The sequence below is a fragment of the Poecilia latipinna genome, unplaced genomic scaffold (assembly GCF_001443285.1).
Source record: "Poecilia latipinna isolate Pla-1442-1.1 unplaced genomic scaffold, P_latipinna-1.0 Scaffold687, whole genome shotgun sequence".
NCBI classification, from domain to species: Eukaryota; Metazoa; Chordata; class Actinopteri; order Cyprinodontiformes; family Poeciliidae; genus Poecilia; species Poecilia latipinna.
The window spans coordinates 162,052-174,946 of NW_015113303.1; the positions used below are offsets into that span (position 1 = coordinate 162,052).

Genomic DNA, 12,895 nt, shown 5'->3' on the forward strand with positions numbered 1-12,895 from the left:
TGCATTGAGGTGAACCCAAACTTTTACGTAATCAGACCCTCAACTACAAGTCCCTTCTCTATTGAATCTGACAAGCTGGTATAAAATCAAACAAAGCAGACAAGTCTGTGCATACATTCAGCTAAATGATTACTGACTTAGCATTAGCTCCAGGCAGAGTGAGTGGGGATGACAGGTGTAGGTGGAGGACTGAACTCACTCAGCATTTTTATTTTTGCATGTTTCACAGACAGAAAAACATACTGTATATTTCCCCTGAAAAAAATTGTTCTTTTGTTTTCTTACACATTTTTATAATTTTTTCTTTCCATGTAGTGACAGCATTTAAAATTTTCATTGAACTGTATTTCAATGCAGCTTGGAATTTCAGACTTAGTTTCAATATTAATAAAAGCTGGTTGCAATTATGGTTTTAAAGAGAAAAAATACTTAAGACCAGTCTTGAGTACCACAATAGCACCAGTGCCCAAACTAGTACTATAAAGTAACTGTTTGTGAATCTTCTCAGGTTGCATCACAGCTTAAAGAGATGCCAGTTCTACAATGAAATAAATGTGTTTTCATGAGTCAGAAAAAGTCCAAACCTAAATCCAACTGAAAGTCTATGAGAAGAAATTTCCTTTTCATATATGCTCACCATCCATTCACACTGAGCTGCAGGTAGTTTAACATAAACTAAAAGTCTATGTAAAAACAGTGTCTACATAAAACTGTTTTACTTTGTAGCAAACAGTAAGGCTACATACAAATGCATATCACACTTTTCAGATTCTTATTTGAAACACAACTATGAACTACTATGTGTCTCTCTGTCATGAAAAAACGCCCTGAAAAACAGCTTAAAGTTTGTGGCTTTGAGTCCAAAACATATTAATGCAGCATTGTATGAAAAAAGAAACATTCTTTGAAACTCCTCTGAGTTGTTGGATAGGTTTTCCATGGATGTTTGGTGTCCTTTCACAGATGACATCAGTTTGGTATTGTAGGATTTTGGAAGCTGGGTGAAAACTTCCGGCTGTTTCTTGTATTCTTTGAGATGTTCCAAAACCCAGCGCTGTCTTACCTGGGAAGGGGTGGATGCGATTGGAGGTGCTACCGTAGGGTAAAGCTGTTGCCATGTGCAAAGTGTAATTGGTCTTCAAGAATGTATAGGTAGGAGGCAAGTGTCAAAGTAACAACCAAGTCAATGCAGATTTTTGCCAGCATAACACTGTTGTACCATGGCAAGCATTGCCTGTCAGTGGCGTTAACGTCAGGCCACTTTATTTATAATACATAGGCTATATATGGTATTTTAACGATCATGTCAATGTTTGGGTATTATTTGCTGGGGTTTTGAAGTAAATGAAGATCTCAGTGATGCTTTGTCAGTCCTGAAAACTAAACCCACGTAAATTCTTTAAAGACCATTTAAGTGGAATTTTTAGATGGCGAAGTTTTCAAGAGTGACTTATCATAGTGTCTAATTTAAAAACATCCCCGGAGTCGAAATATAATATGTGTGTTTAAATATTAGTTATCCATTTTCAAATACCTTGCTCTCAAATATCTATTTATTTGAGATTAATTACCTGTCATATTAAACAATAATGTTTTTTTTGTTGTTGTTAATTGTGTCTGCATATGGGTGACCCCCTTCCCAACCAACCTTCACTTTGCCTTTGGTGACCTGTGCACCGCTTAGACCCGGGGGGCTCAGGCGCACACACGCAGAGCTTGATCCATTGCTTCTGGACACGTTTGATTCCAGGGCCTTTGCGTGCACACATATTCTCACCACACATGCACATCTGGTTTCCAGGATGTCCCTCATGAATGCAGACCTTTTAGCTGCCGTTACAGGCAGGGCTGCTAGTGTTAATGACTGGGGCACTGCTCGGCTCCCGGGATGAAAATAGAGGAGAGGATGCAAAACAGAGGCAGCCATTGCCACTAAGAGGTAACTCAATCCATCTAGCAGGAGCTACATGTGTGTGTGTGTGTGTGTGTGTGTGTGTGTGTGTGTGTAAATGGCCAAAGGGGGTAGGCCAGCCAAAGGTCCTCCGGGTCAGAAGAGGTTGCCATAGCGCCAGTGCACCTATGTGCCAGGTCTGGCTTCCTCTCAAAATCGCTGAGAGGTCAGAGCAATTTCCGCCAGTCAGGAGTAGGTCAGGGTCCCACTTCCCCTACATATCAGTCAGAGAAGGATGAGGAGGAGAGCGCCGGGCCTGGTCTTTGTAGAATTACCTTCCCTAATCCCCAGAGTGTCAGGACTGCATGGAAAGAATTCTGTTGTTTTGGAGGGCGCGAGGTCACGTGAGGGAAATTCAAACCAGAGGCTCTACTTCTTGGTCTGTGACTTGAAATGTAATTATTTCATTCAGAAATGGTTGGGAATTTCATCACAGATGTCATTATTTTCTGGTTATTGGCTCAGTCCCAGATGCTTTTTGTTAAGTCTTTTTAGAAATGTCAGAATATCACCTTGCCTGCAAAAGGGAGAAAAAGAAAATGAGCTAAGATAGTTTTCTGAGCAACTGTATATAAATGCTTTAAGGATAAAATGTATTTATCTAGCTCACAGCTGAATTAGTTGTTTACCTGATTTTGCTTTGACACAAAAAACTATGTATTTTTTTATCTCCTGTGCTTTCAGTTTAGCTTCTGAATCCTAACTATCCATCATTTTCCACTGCTGTGTAATCATCCTGGGTGCAAAAAACAAGAAGTAAAATCACTTTTCAATGAGCAATATTTTTCGTAGAAAAGACCCAGAGAAGATAACTCTGACTTGGTCTTAACAATGGGAAAAGGTGGGTGAAAAGTAAAAGAAAAACTGTAACATCACCATGACAACTACATTTCTACACTATGGTAACTCAGAAGGGCGACGTTAATCTCTTTTACAAATGATTTACCCTCACAGGCTTTAGCTCTGATTAAATTGATTCATAATATTTGAGTTCGAAGTTTAGCCTTTAGCACCAGTGTTTAACTCAATTCTGAAGTCTTTGTTTTGGAGACTTGACTGCAAACTCAAGTCCCCATCTCTGTCATTTGTTGTTTGCTATTTACATTTCCTGCAAACTTGTACTTCTGCATTTAAAGCCCAGAATTCTGTGCACAGCAGAAGTCATGTCATCAAAACGAGCAAAAGAAATGGATGCATGTGTTTCATGGAGCAGTAAAACAAAAAAATTGCATTTCACCATCAACATATTGTCAATGACTACAGTATATTGCTTTATGTTATCTATTCAACTAAATTTCCCTCATTACATATTCAGCTATCAGCATTAATGGTTTTACCAATACAATGAGCCATTAAGAATCGATTAATATTGATTCAATCATTTAGAAAAAGCATGAGCATATGTCAAGGTAGAGATGTGTGGTTCGCTCTCGTAGATGCCTTCCGCCCAGCTAGGATAGGAATCCAACCTATCCTATGGGGGGGGGGGAGTCTTTAAAATAATAAACATTGCGCAAGAAAAGGATGAAAAATTATTACACTACTTTTATCTTCTTCCACTTGTCCCTGTTGCAACAACACATTTCATCTGAAAACCAGGAACCGGGGCACCAAAGCGAGCAGCCGGCCCCGCGTGTCACTCGAGCCGCTGATAACAAAAGCATTCACCCTGTGCACTGCTAAGCAGTTACCACATGATTTTATGAGAGCTGCGCTCATTTATGAGCGCAATCAGATGCAACCCAGTGCCCCACAGGATGTCAGCGTTAGCGCCCCTCTTTGTCCGATGATGATGGACTGTCAGCTCAATGGCGTTATTGTAGCTCTAGTGGCCATCCGGGGAGTAGTACATTGATAACAATATCAGCTCATAAAAACAGGCTGGCGGAGGGAAAGGTCACTCCCTTTTTTTACTCGGCCACACCGTACCTCTACCTCCTCGCTCTCTGGCTCATGATGCCTCCCTGGATTCTTCCGTTATCTCTCGCTTTCTGTCGGGGGCTCTCTGTCGGGGTGACGAAGGCTACCCGTCAGTGTGCGGGGAAGCTGGAATGTCATGTTTAAACTGGAGTTGGAGGTATGTTGACAGGCCAGACAGAGGAAACAGATGGCAGCGTGACATGCCCAAGGTCATCTGGCATGCCACTGTCAAGACACCTGCCTCTTTCTTTCTTTCATTCTTTGGCAATTCCCGTCTATCACCTCCTATTCCTGCGCTCCTTTCTTTGCATTTTTTGGGTCCCTAACCCCATATCCTCTTCCCCCTCTCCCCTCTTTCTTATGTTTATCACTCCTTCCTACCTCAATATAGGTCACAAAGCCTCCTATACAGGCTGCTGCCTATCTCTGCTCAAACACACTACCCCCCTGAACTCTCCTCACACTCACATTAGCGCTGTTGAACATTTATATTCCAGTCTCACTTGTTTTGTTTTTTGTTTTTTTTTCCCCCATTCTTGATTCCACACATGTTGATTTGGGGGGCGTGGGGAATGTGCCAAGCTACCTTTGTCTCCCGAAGTCTTGCCCCGAACATTCCTGCCAGCAGAAATGTAGAAAGAATCCAGAAGAGTTTTAATTACCTGTGCAGCCATGCCTGGAAGGTTGTGCTCTGAAAATCCCAACAGGCACGGGGTACAGTAAGCATGCCATGTCGCAACACATAGCCTCTTTGTCTTAAAGGTAATTTCCAACAGGAGGTGGTGCTGGGGGAGACAAAAAGAAAAAAAAAACTGTGTGAAAGGAAAGAAAAGTTTGTAGGGAGAGGAAGAAAAAGGGAGGGAAAAAAATGCTTGTTTCTGCTTTCTGCCTTTTCCATCTTTGCAAAATGTTATTTCATATGTTTATAGCTGAATCCAGAGTAGAGCAACGAGACGGCACGGTATCCTCTCCTCAACCAAATCTTGTCAGGAATGTTCGTTTCAGCTCAGCAGGCAGAGCTGTTTGTCGCCCCCCCCCCCAAAAAAAAAAAATAAATTCACTTCTCCTGTGATAAAGAAAACATTTCAGTGTTGATGCAAAAAAAAAAAAAAAACAAGTTGGGAGGGTAAAAAGTAAAGCAGGCAAGGCGAATAATTTTTTTTATTATTATTTTTATGAAATTTACATTTTGAAAATATCCAGCTGCAGGCAGCACAGCAAGTGTAGAGATTTGTTGATCAAGCATGTCTGACAGCACATGCCCATCATGGCCCCGAACTGTTAACCTCTGGAAAAAAAAAAAAAATATAAATATATATATATATATATATTTTTTTTTTTTTTTTTTTTTTTTAACCTTCCGTTGAGACTTCCTCAACTTTCACATTCAGCTTGGCTCACAAGTGGCCCGTGCTAACTCTTAACAAGGTGACAAGAGCGCCGTCCTGAGGTGACATTTCCCTTCACACGTGGCGCCTTAACAAATAAACCTTCACATTTATATTGGAGAGACGCCATCACCCTCCCCTTCGATCGGTGACTCAAAACAACCCGCGTTGTGTTTATGAGAATGTGTTTACGGCTGGTGTTTGCAGCCATCATAGCAGCGAGCGTGATTACGCTTGTTGTTTATTTATGTATTTGTTTGCTTGTAAAAAGAAGGAAAAAGGGGGCCAGAATACCACCAGAGTAACAAGGCAAAGGCTGATTAGACTTAAAGGCAAAGTAGATGGAGAGATCAAAATCACACTGGGTTGAGGGAGAAAGAGAGAGAGGGAGGGCGAGAGAGAGGAAGAGAGAGAGAGAGGGAGATGAGGCATAGAGATATGATGTAGGAGAGGGGTGAGTGGTGGTGTGGTGATGGTGATGGGGGGTGAAAAGTGTTTCAAATCTTCTCATCTACAAAGGTTATTTTTTGAATCGAAAGTCTTTCACCATGAAACCGCATGTTTTTCCTTGAATAGGAATATGCATAGCCACAAACAGAGAGCATATGGATGTATTTATGGCACAACTGTGTTCTTGCAGTCTTGACTGTGCAATGCTGAGCCTCTAATAAAATAATAACAAAACAAATCCTGCTTCTCCCACATTTTCAAAGAGGAATTTTAGCTCTGCGAGAACAGAATCAGAACGCGTATTAAAGGTAAGCGATAGTACGATTTGTCGCAATTCCACTTGCAAATCTTCGCTCGCAGAGTTGCAGGATTGCATGTGTGCTTTTGTGAGGGTGAGACTTTAAGTTTGAGCTGAATTAGGTCTCCGTGTGAGCCAGAAACACTTGACGCTAGTCAAAGTTAAAGAGTTGAGGATTGACGTCTCGATGAAGAATTTGATTTTGTGAGAGCAGCTCCGGTGCTGTGGCTTCAGCCATTAATCATCCATCTCTGGAGGACGGCGACTTCAGTGCGGCACGCCGGCCCTCTCTGTGTTGCCACAACCGAATGAGAGCCAAACCCAGCGTTCTTGAACAATAGATGCCCTGACGTGACACCATTTTAGTAGAGAGCTGCCTCTGTGAATGCATGTGTGTGTGTGCGTTTGTGTGTGTTTGTGGGGGCAAGACAGATTCTTGAAAGTACAGTGACACCTAAAGGCCTAATCCTACAGGCCCTCTGCCTCTCCTCTCTGTCTCTGCTGCATTTGAGTCAAGGACATGTTGAAATTTGGAGAAAAACTGATGACTTCTTACTTTTCGCTGCTCTTGATAGTTCTAAGCGCCTGTACGGGGCATCAAAATTTTTTCTACTAATGACGTGCCTTGGGCTGCCTGCAGGTAGAAAGGCATTTTTATCTGTACACTTGAGCATCTGATTGGCCACAGAGCACAAATGTCTTTTTTTTTTTTTTTAAGAATGCACTGCATTAATTTGGTACTTAAATTGCTGGTGTATTATAATACAGTTTGTGTCCTCAAATATCTTATTTTCTAAAGTTTGATGTGAAACATGTTTAGTTTTACTTCATCCCAGTTTACATATGTGTAAATATTACATGTATTTAATTATACATATGTACACAATACACTATACAATTAATTCATTTTACAATAAAAATTGTATGTACTTGATCTAAAAGTCCTTTTCAAGAATTTCTAAATTTCAGTCAAGGTTTTTTTTTTTTTTTCAATGCCAATTTACAACATAGGATAATCTCAAGAAAGAAAAGATTAAATCATATGAACATATTAAGTCTAATAATATTCTTACATATAAAAACATTATAATTCAATTTTATGCATTAGTTCAGTCCAAGTTGTACAATGCTGTCAAATTACGTTTATAACGGTCAGCAAATAATTATTAATTCTCTAATCCGAACTTAGCTCACACGATCTAATTTAGTATTGTCAAAGTATCTACCGCTCTTTTCTTTCCGTCCCTCACAATACACACTCGCAGAAACACACATTCCTCCATCTGAACAGTATCTCCAGTGAGGAGAAGCTCACCGGGGCACTCCTTTGATCTCTCCTTATTCCCTGCGTCTGCTTTCACGAACAGCTCTGCATGCACGGCCCGTTTTTAATATGGCGGCGCAGCCTGGGTCCCCGAGTAACAATAAACTTTACCTTCAACTGTCAGCAGGACCTAATCACTGGGGTTACCGGAGCACTAAATGTTGGATCCCCGTTAATAATTCTGCCACTGAAGAAAAAGGAGGGGGGGGGGGAAAGCAAACAGACCCACAGAGATACATATCTCAACCTCTCTGCAACAGAAATATCCTTTGGAGTTCACAATCTCATTTTCATCACTTGCAAATATGACGCGGAAGACAAGAAGGTAAGAATAAGCCTTCAGTTTCAGTGAATGCGGACAATCACAGAGGAATTCTTTCTTCCCTTCCTAAGCTGCGGGCCTTTTCCCACAAATGTACGATCGGTCACTCTCAAAGAGCCTTCAGCAGAGCTGTTATTTGTCGTCCCGCGAGGTATCAGAGCTGGAGCTCACCAAGCCAACTAATGGAGCTTCAGAGGGCTGCAAATGGCAGGCAGCACGAACACGACAGCCTCTGTGGACTAAATAGATTTAGATATCACTTTAGGTTAGTTTCCCTGCAAAAGCAAGAGACACAAAGCGCAAAGACATTAAAACTACAATTGTGTGTGTGTGTGTGTGTGTGTGTGTGTGTGTGTGTATTTGATGTGATAACAGACACTCATATATTTTTATAGACCTGCTAATCCCTGACAGATTTAGGTTTAAAAGCAATCCTTACATTTTACCAACATGCAGTTTATGAGTGGAAGTAATATTTTGGAGTGGCTGAGTCAAGTAATGACTTGAGTCTGTTAGAGAATTAATGGAGGGTGCTAAAGATTAGGGTGATGGGAAGGAGGAGTGCATAATTGAAGATAGTGAAAACATACATTATTAAGAGTGTTATTGTTGTAATGCAAATGAAAAAGTTCCTTACTTATTATTTAGAAGAGTACTGAAAATATTTGGCATATTACGATATAAATATAAATAAAACACAAATATGTATATATGTTACAGATACAGTTTGTTTCATTGGTTTTTGTCAGTGTCTCATTTCATACCAAATACAAACTTCTTGGTTGAAAAAAAAAAACAAAAAAAAAACATTTCATCTAAAATTTCGGGCTTAATTGTAATGTAAGATTTTTTTTTTCTTTCTCTACTGGGTAATGTTTAGTAAAATTTTATTTTGACCCCCTCAACAATATTATATCAGCTAGTGACCAAATTGTTTCCCGTTGTATTTATTTTCATTGCATTCTTAAAGACGTGAGCTCAAACCCAATTGTGCAATTTTCAGTCATCCATATATTCACATACACACACCCTCCTCCCAAAAAAAAAAAAAAAAAAAAAAAAAAGATGGCACCGAGTGGATTGGAGCGTGTAGTTTCAGAGGCGAAATCCCTGCTCTGCCGGGGCCAAATATTTTACCATAGCTTAGCTGCTCCACTAAAATCTGCACTTGCCTTGCACTCCATTGCCCCCTCAACTTGCTTTGAGAAAAAAAAAAACACCAGTGGATTAGAGGCCGTTGTCTCAGGACTCAAGCGGCTTGACTCCTCCGCGACACGGGGTCTCACGCCCGAGTCATGTTGTGGGAAACAGGCAACGGGGGAGAGAGAGTGAGCGGTTTTAAACAATTCAACAGTAAAGTCTCTTCGGGGAGAGAGCCGCAGCCACCTCTGAGAGGTTGGGCCTGTGAATGAGTATTCATGCATTTTCATCAGCAGTGATATCATTCACAGAGAATGCAATTCAGGTTGGTTTAAGTGAATACATTAAAGTAACAAGAGGCCGTCGTTTATTGGGGCTGTGCTGTACCGCTCGTGTTTAAGGTTGCGCTTGGCTGCACTCTGGTGACACATGCAAAATGGCTTTGTGTACATTTGATTTTTTTTATATACTTTTTCATCCTCATTCACCCAGCTGCATGCTGTGTAACTGACCCTGCATCCTTTCTGCTATTGCTCCACTGTTCAGCAGATTTGAATGTATGAATAACCCCAAGTTGCAGAGTCGGAGTAGTATTTGTCAGGTACAGTTTTTTTTTTGTTTGTTTGTTTTCAGAGGGCAGGTTTTGTAAAATGCTTCCATTAGCTTCAAGTAAAGTAAATACTAAATCATTGGATGTTTCTATTACCCCCCTTCTTTCCTTTAGCATCCTGCTACCGCCGTGTTAGCAACTCAGATATACGATGGTGCTCTTTATTGAAACGATTTCCATGGGTGTTTGTCTCACTTCTGGTTCAGTGTTAGGTTTTCAGGAGGAGAGATTGAAATAAGTGGCGGAGGAAAGACAAGGTTGGGGAGTGGGAGGGGGGGGTTGTGCTGTATGTGGGAAGTGGAGAATATGAAATTGATTAGTGAGCTGGGATGGAAAATAAAGACTTCATCAGGATCATCGTGGAGTCCCCACAATCAGCTGTGAGACATTGCAGGCTTCCTAATGAGGACAGAGAGGCAGGGGACCGTGTGTGCAGATGTGAACCTGCATGGTGTTCGTGTGTGAAAACAGAAGGATTAGCACAAAGGTTTCTGTCATTTTTCATTCAAATCGGTACTCTTTTATTTTTCATTTTAAAAAAAAACGGCATTGTTCTTCATCTACTTTCAAGCAAAGATGAAAATCCTTTTGAAATTGTGCTTCAAAGCAGCTGAATTTAATTTTTTCAACTCTAATCGGAGATTACAAGTTTAATTATTTTTGCACAATTGTGCTAAATGACAGTGGAATTGACAGCATTCTGGCGTGTTTGATGTCTTGACAATGCAAAAATAAGCTGAAATTTCAGAAGAAGGAAGACAAATAAAGCAGCATGAGCCAAATTATTGTTTTAATTGAAAAACTGATTTTTTTTTTTGTTTGGATGCGTTTTAATGGGAAAAATAAATTATTTAATTAACAGATTTAAAATAGAGGAATGATTGCAGTATAACTTTTGATCAGTTTTGTTCCACTTTGTTGACATTAGTATCAAAATATGGACAAATATAATTTGTGTTAAATGGAATTTAAGTAAAAGAAAAATTCAGTTTGTAATCATTATATATACATTTATTTTACTTTATTGTGCAAAAAAAGCACATATGTTTTTTTTATTCTTTCTTCTAATAAGGCTCTCTTACTTTTTGTGTGTTTTTAACCCTAATTAGTAAATGTAAAATTTAGGTCAGGATTCAAAGTACTTTTTTACCCTTTCTTCTTACTTTGTTGTGTTACTTTTATTCAAGCCATTTTAAATAATAAATCACTTAAGGAAATAAATCATCTGCAGTTTCGTCTTTATCACGGTGAAACAGTCACAGTTGGTGATTCACGTTCACTCTATTAATCATGACACCTTTGCATTATGTATTCAGCCGTGACAGCATTTCTACAGCAACATTAAGAGTCTGACTTTGTCTGTACGCCTGAAAATCCACTGAAACACAGTCGGTAAACTGCATTGACAGTACGAAAAATACACTTTTTTGAAAAGCGGAACGTGACAATGAATAAAATTATTAAAAGTATCTTTGCAGCGTAGTTAGAATTTTAAGATAGTTAAAAAAAAAAAACAGAAAAAAAAATGAAATCGTAGCTGTTTTTATTTTAATTTGCCTTTTTGTTGAAGCTGTTATGCTTCCTCATTTGGAAGCCAATAACTCTGCTAGCCGTGACGGTTCAAATACCCAACTGGTATTTAAAGGTTAATTGTAAACTTATTATTAACACAATGGACGGTTGTGAAACTCATTAAACTCAAATCTCCAACCACAAGAGAAACATACGCACCAAAATGGGGCATGTTGCCAGAGCCAATCACTGCTGAGCACCGTCGAGCAGGCGTCCAATCAGGACGCTGCTCCAGATGATGCTGACGAATCACTCAAAACTTTTTTCTGTCTCTCTTTTTGCCTTATTTCTATGCTGATAAAATATTCTTACCAAGTGTGAGAATGGCTGAATTGCCGTAGTGTTGCTCTCTCACTGTCCCCCCCTTCCCTGGTTATTTTGGTACGTTGGAGAAAGTGTGGTTGACTCCTGGAAGAAACCCTCTGGCGACTGCTATTTATAGTGAAGACACACAGTCACATTTGCATCTGGAGCTTATGAGGGAGGGAGAGAAAGAAAGACGGAAGGGGAATGTGAGAGAAGCATGAAGGATACAGTCAATTTTGGAAATAATCTACGCCAAGATTTTATTTACGTTCTTAGCAGGACAAATACAGGAAGAAAAGGTTAAAAGGAAAAAAAAGAGGAAGCAGGCGGGAGACTAAAAACAACTTCTTCCAGATATTCTTTTTTTGCCTAAAGTAAAAAAAAAAAAAAAGAACACTTTGAAATAAGACAGGCTGACCCAAATTGAATTAAATCGATTTGGATTCTCCTGAGCCTGCTTTTTCCACAGTGTACACAGTATTATCCTCCATTTCCTGTGACAGTGTCATAAGCACCATGCATTACTCAGCTTCTTATAAAAATACTCGAGAGCTATGCCATCGATTCCCGTGCTTCAATAATTGAGCTGCCGAAGCAGAACAATGACGTTCCTATTGTTCCCCATTTGGGCCGCTGAAAGTGTGTCTCCCTTAAGGCCGTAGGATAAAAAGACTTTTTTTTTTCTTTTTTTTTATGTGACCACAGAGCGAATGAGTTCGGCGTGAGATCAGCGAAAAAAATATGAATGGATTTTGAGTCAGACAGATAGGACTATCCCGGGGTCTGCCTCTTCTAACCACAAGGCCTGAATGCTGATTATCTGTGATATCTGGAAATATTCAGCCTACAGGTCTCCACAAAAGAGAGAGGAAGAAGAAGAAAGAACGCCTTGATGGCTTAAACAGATTTTCTGGTGGTGTTCGTTTGCTCCATTTGAAGTCGATGCCCAGATGCGATCTCCAAAAGACTCTGAACTGAGAAGGGGACGGCAGCCCCTCTCTACGTCATGGAGAGCATCACAGAGAGAGGGCCCTCTCTGGCAAATCACAGCACCAACGTAAATCTCCCTCCACAGACACTACGATAGACCTAGCAACAGCAGGAGTGTTTTTGTGTGAGCCCCTCAGTGGGAAAAACCACATTCTAATTCCTGATGGATACTTGGAGCTCATCAACACATTAGGCCTGCACAATTTAAGATCCGTATTAATAGGTGCAGGAAGTTATTCTCAAGGCTTTGAAACGTCTCCCATATTGTCGCTTTTTTTTTCCTTTCTGAAATGGGTCCTTAAGGAATAAATATGTTAATGCATGTTTAGCCCTATTCCCCAAAAGGGCACGGTGCATTGAGTGTGGTGAAGCACATGGTTGTAGAAGAGGAGTGTGGAAGAGAAGCGAGGGAGAAGGAAAGAAACGGGGGGAAAGATAGCGAGGTGGGAGGGGAGGTGTATACATTATTAACTACGACTTCATCACATGTTCCCAGTTTCTTAGGGACTTATTATTCCGAAGCGCTTTAATGAATAACAAGAAGAGAAGGCAGAGGGAGAGAGGAAAGGGAGTGATTGATGGAGCAAGTGCAGACACCGCCCCCAGCTGGCTCACTCCAGTACT

At 40.3% G+C, this 12,895-nt stretch overlaps 1 long non-coding RNA gene across 1 annotated transcript; it reads right to left on the bottom strand.

Moving 5' to 3' along the window:
• Positions 1-263: 263 nt before the first annotated feature.
• Positions 264-5,024, bottom strand: LOC106954893 (uncharacterized). The gene is made up of 3 exons (XR_001426457.1): positions 4,534-5,024; positions 2,581-2,687; positions 264-2,468 (listed from the first exon to the last, which is right to left on the bottom strand). It is a non-coding gene; the product is annotated as an uncharacterized LOC106954893 (long non-coding RNA).
• Positions 5,025-12,895: the final 7,871 nt, after the last annotated feature.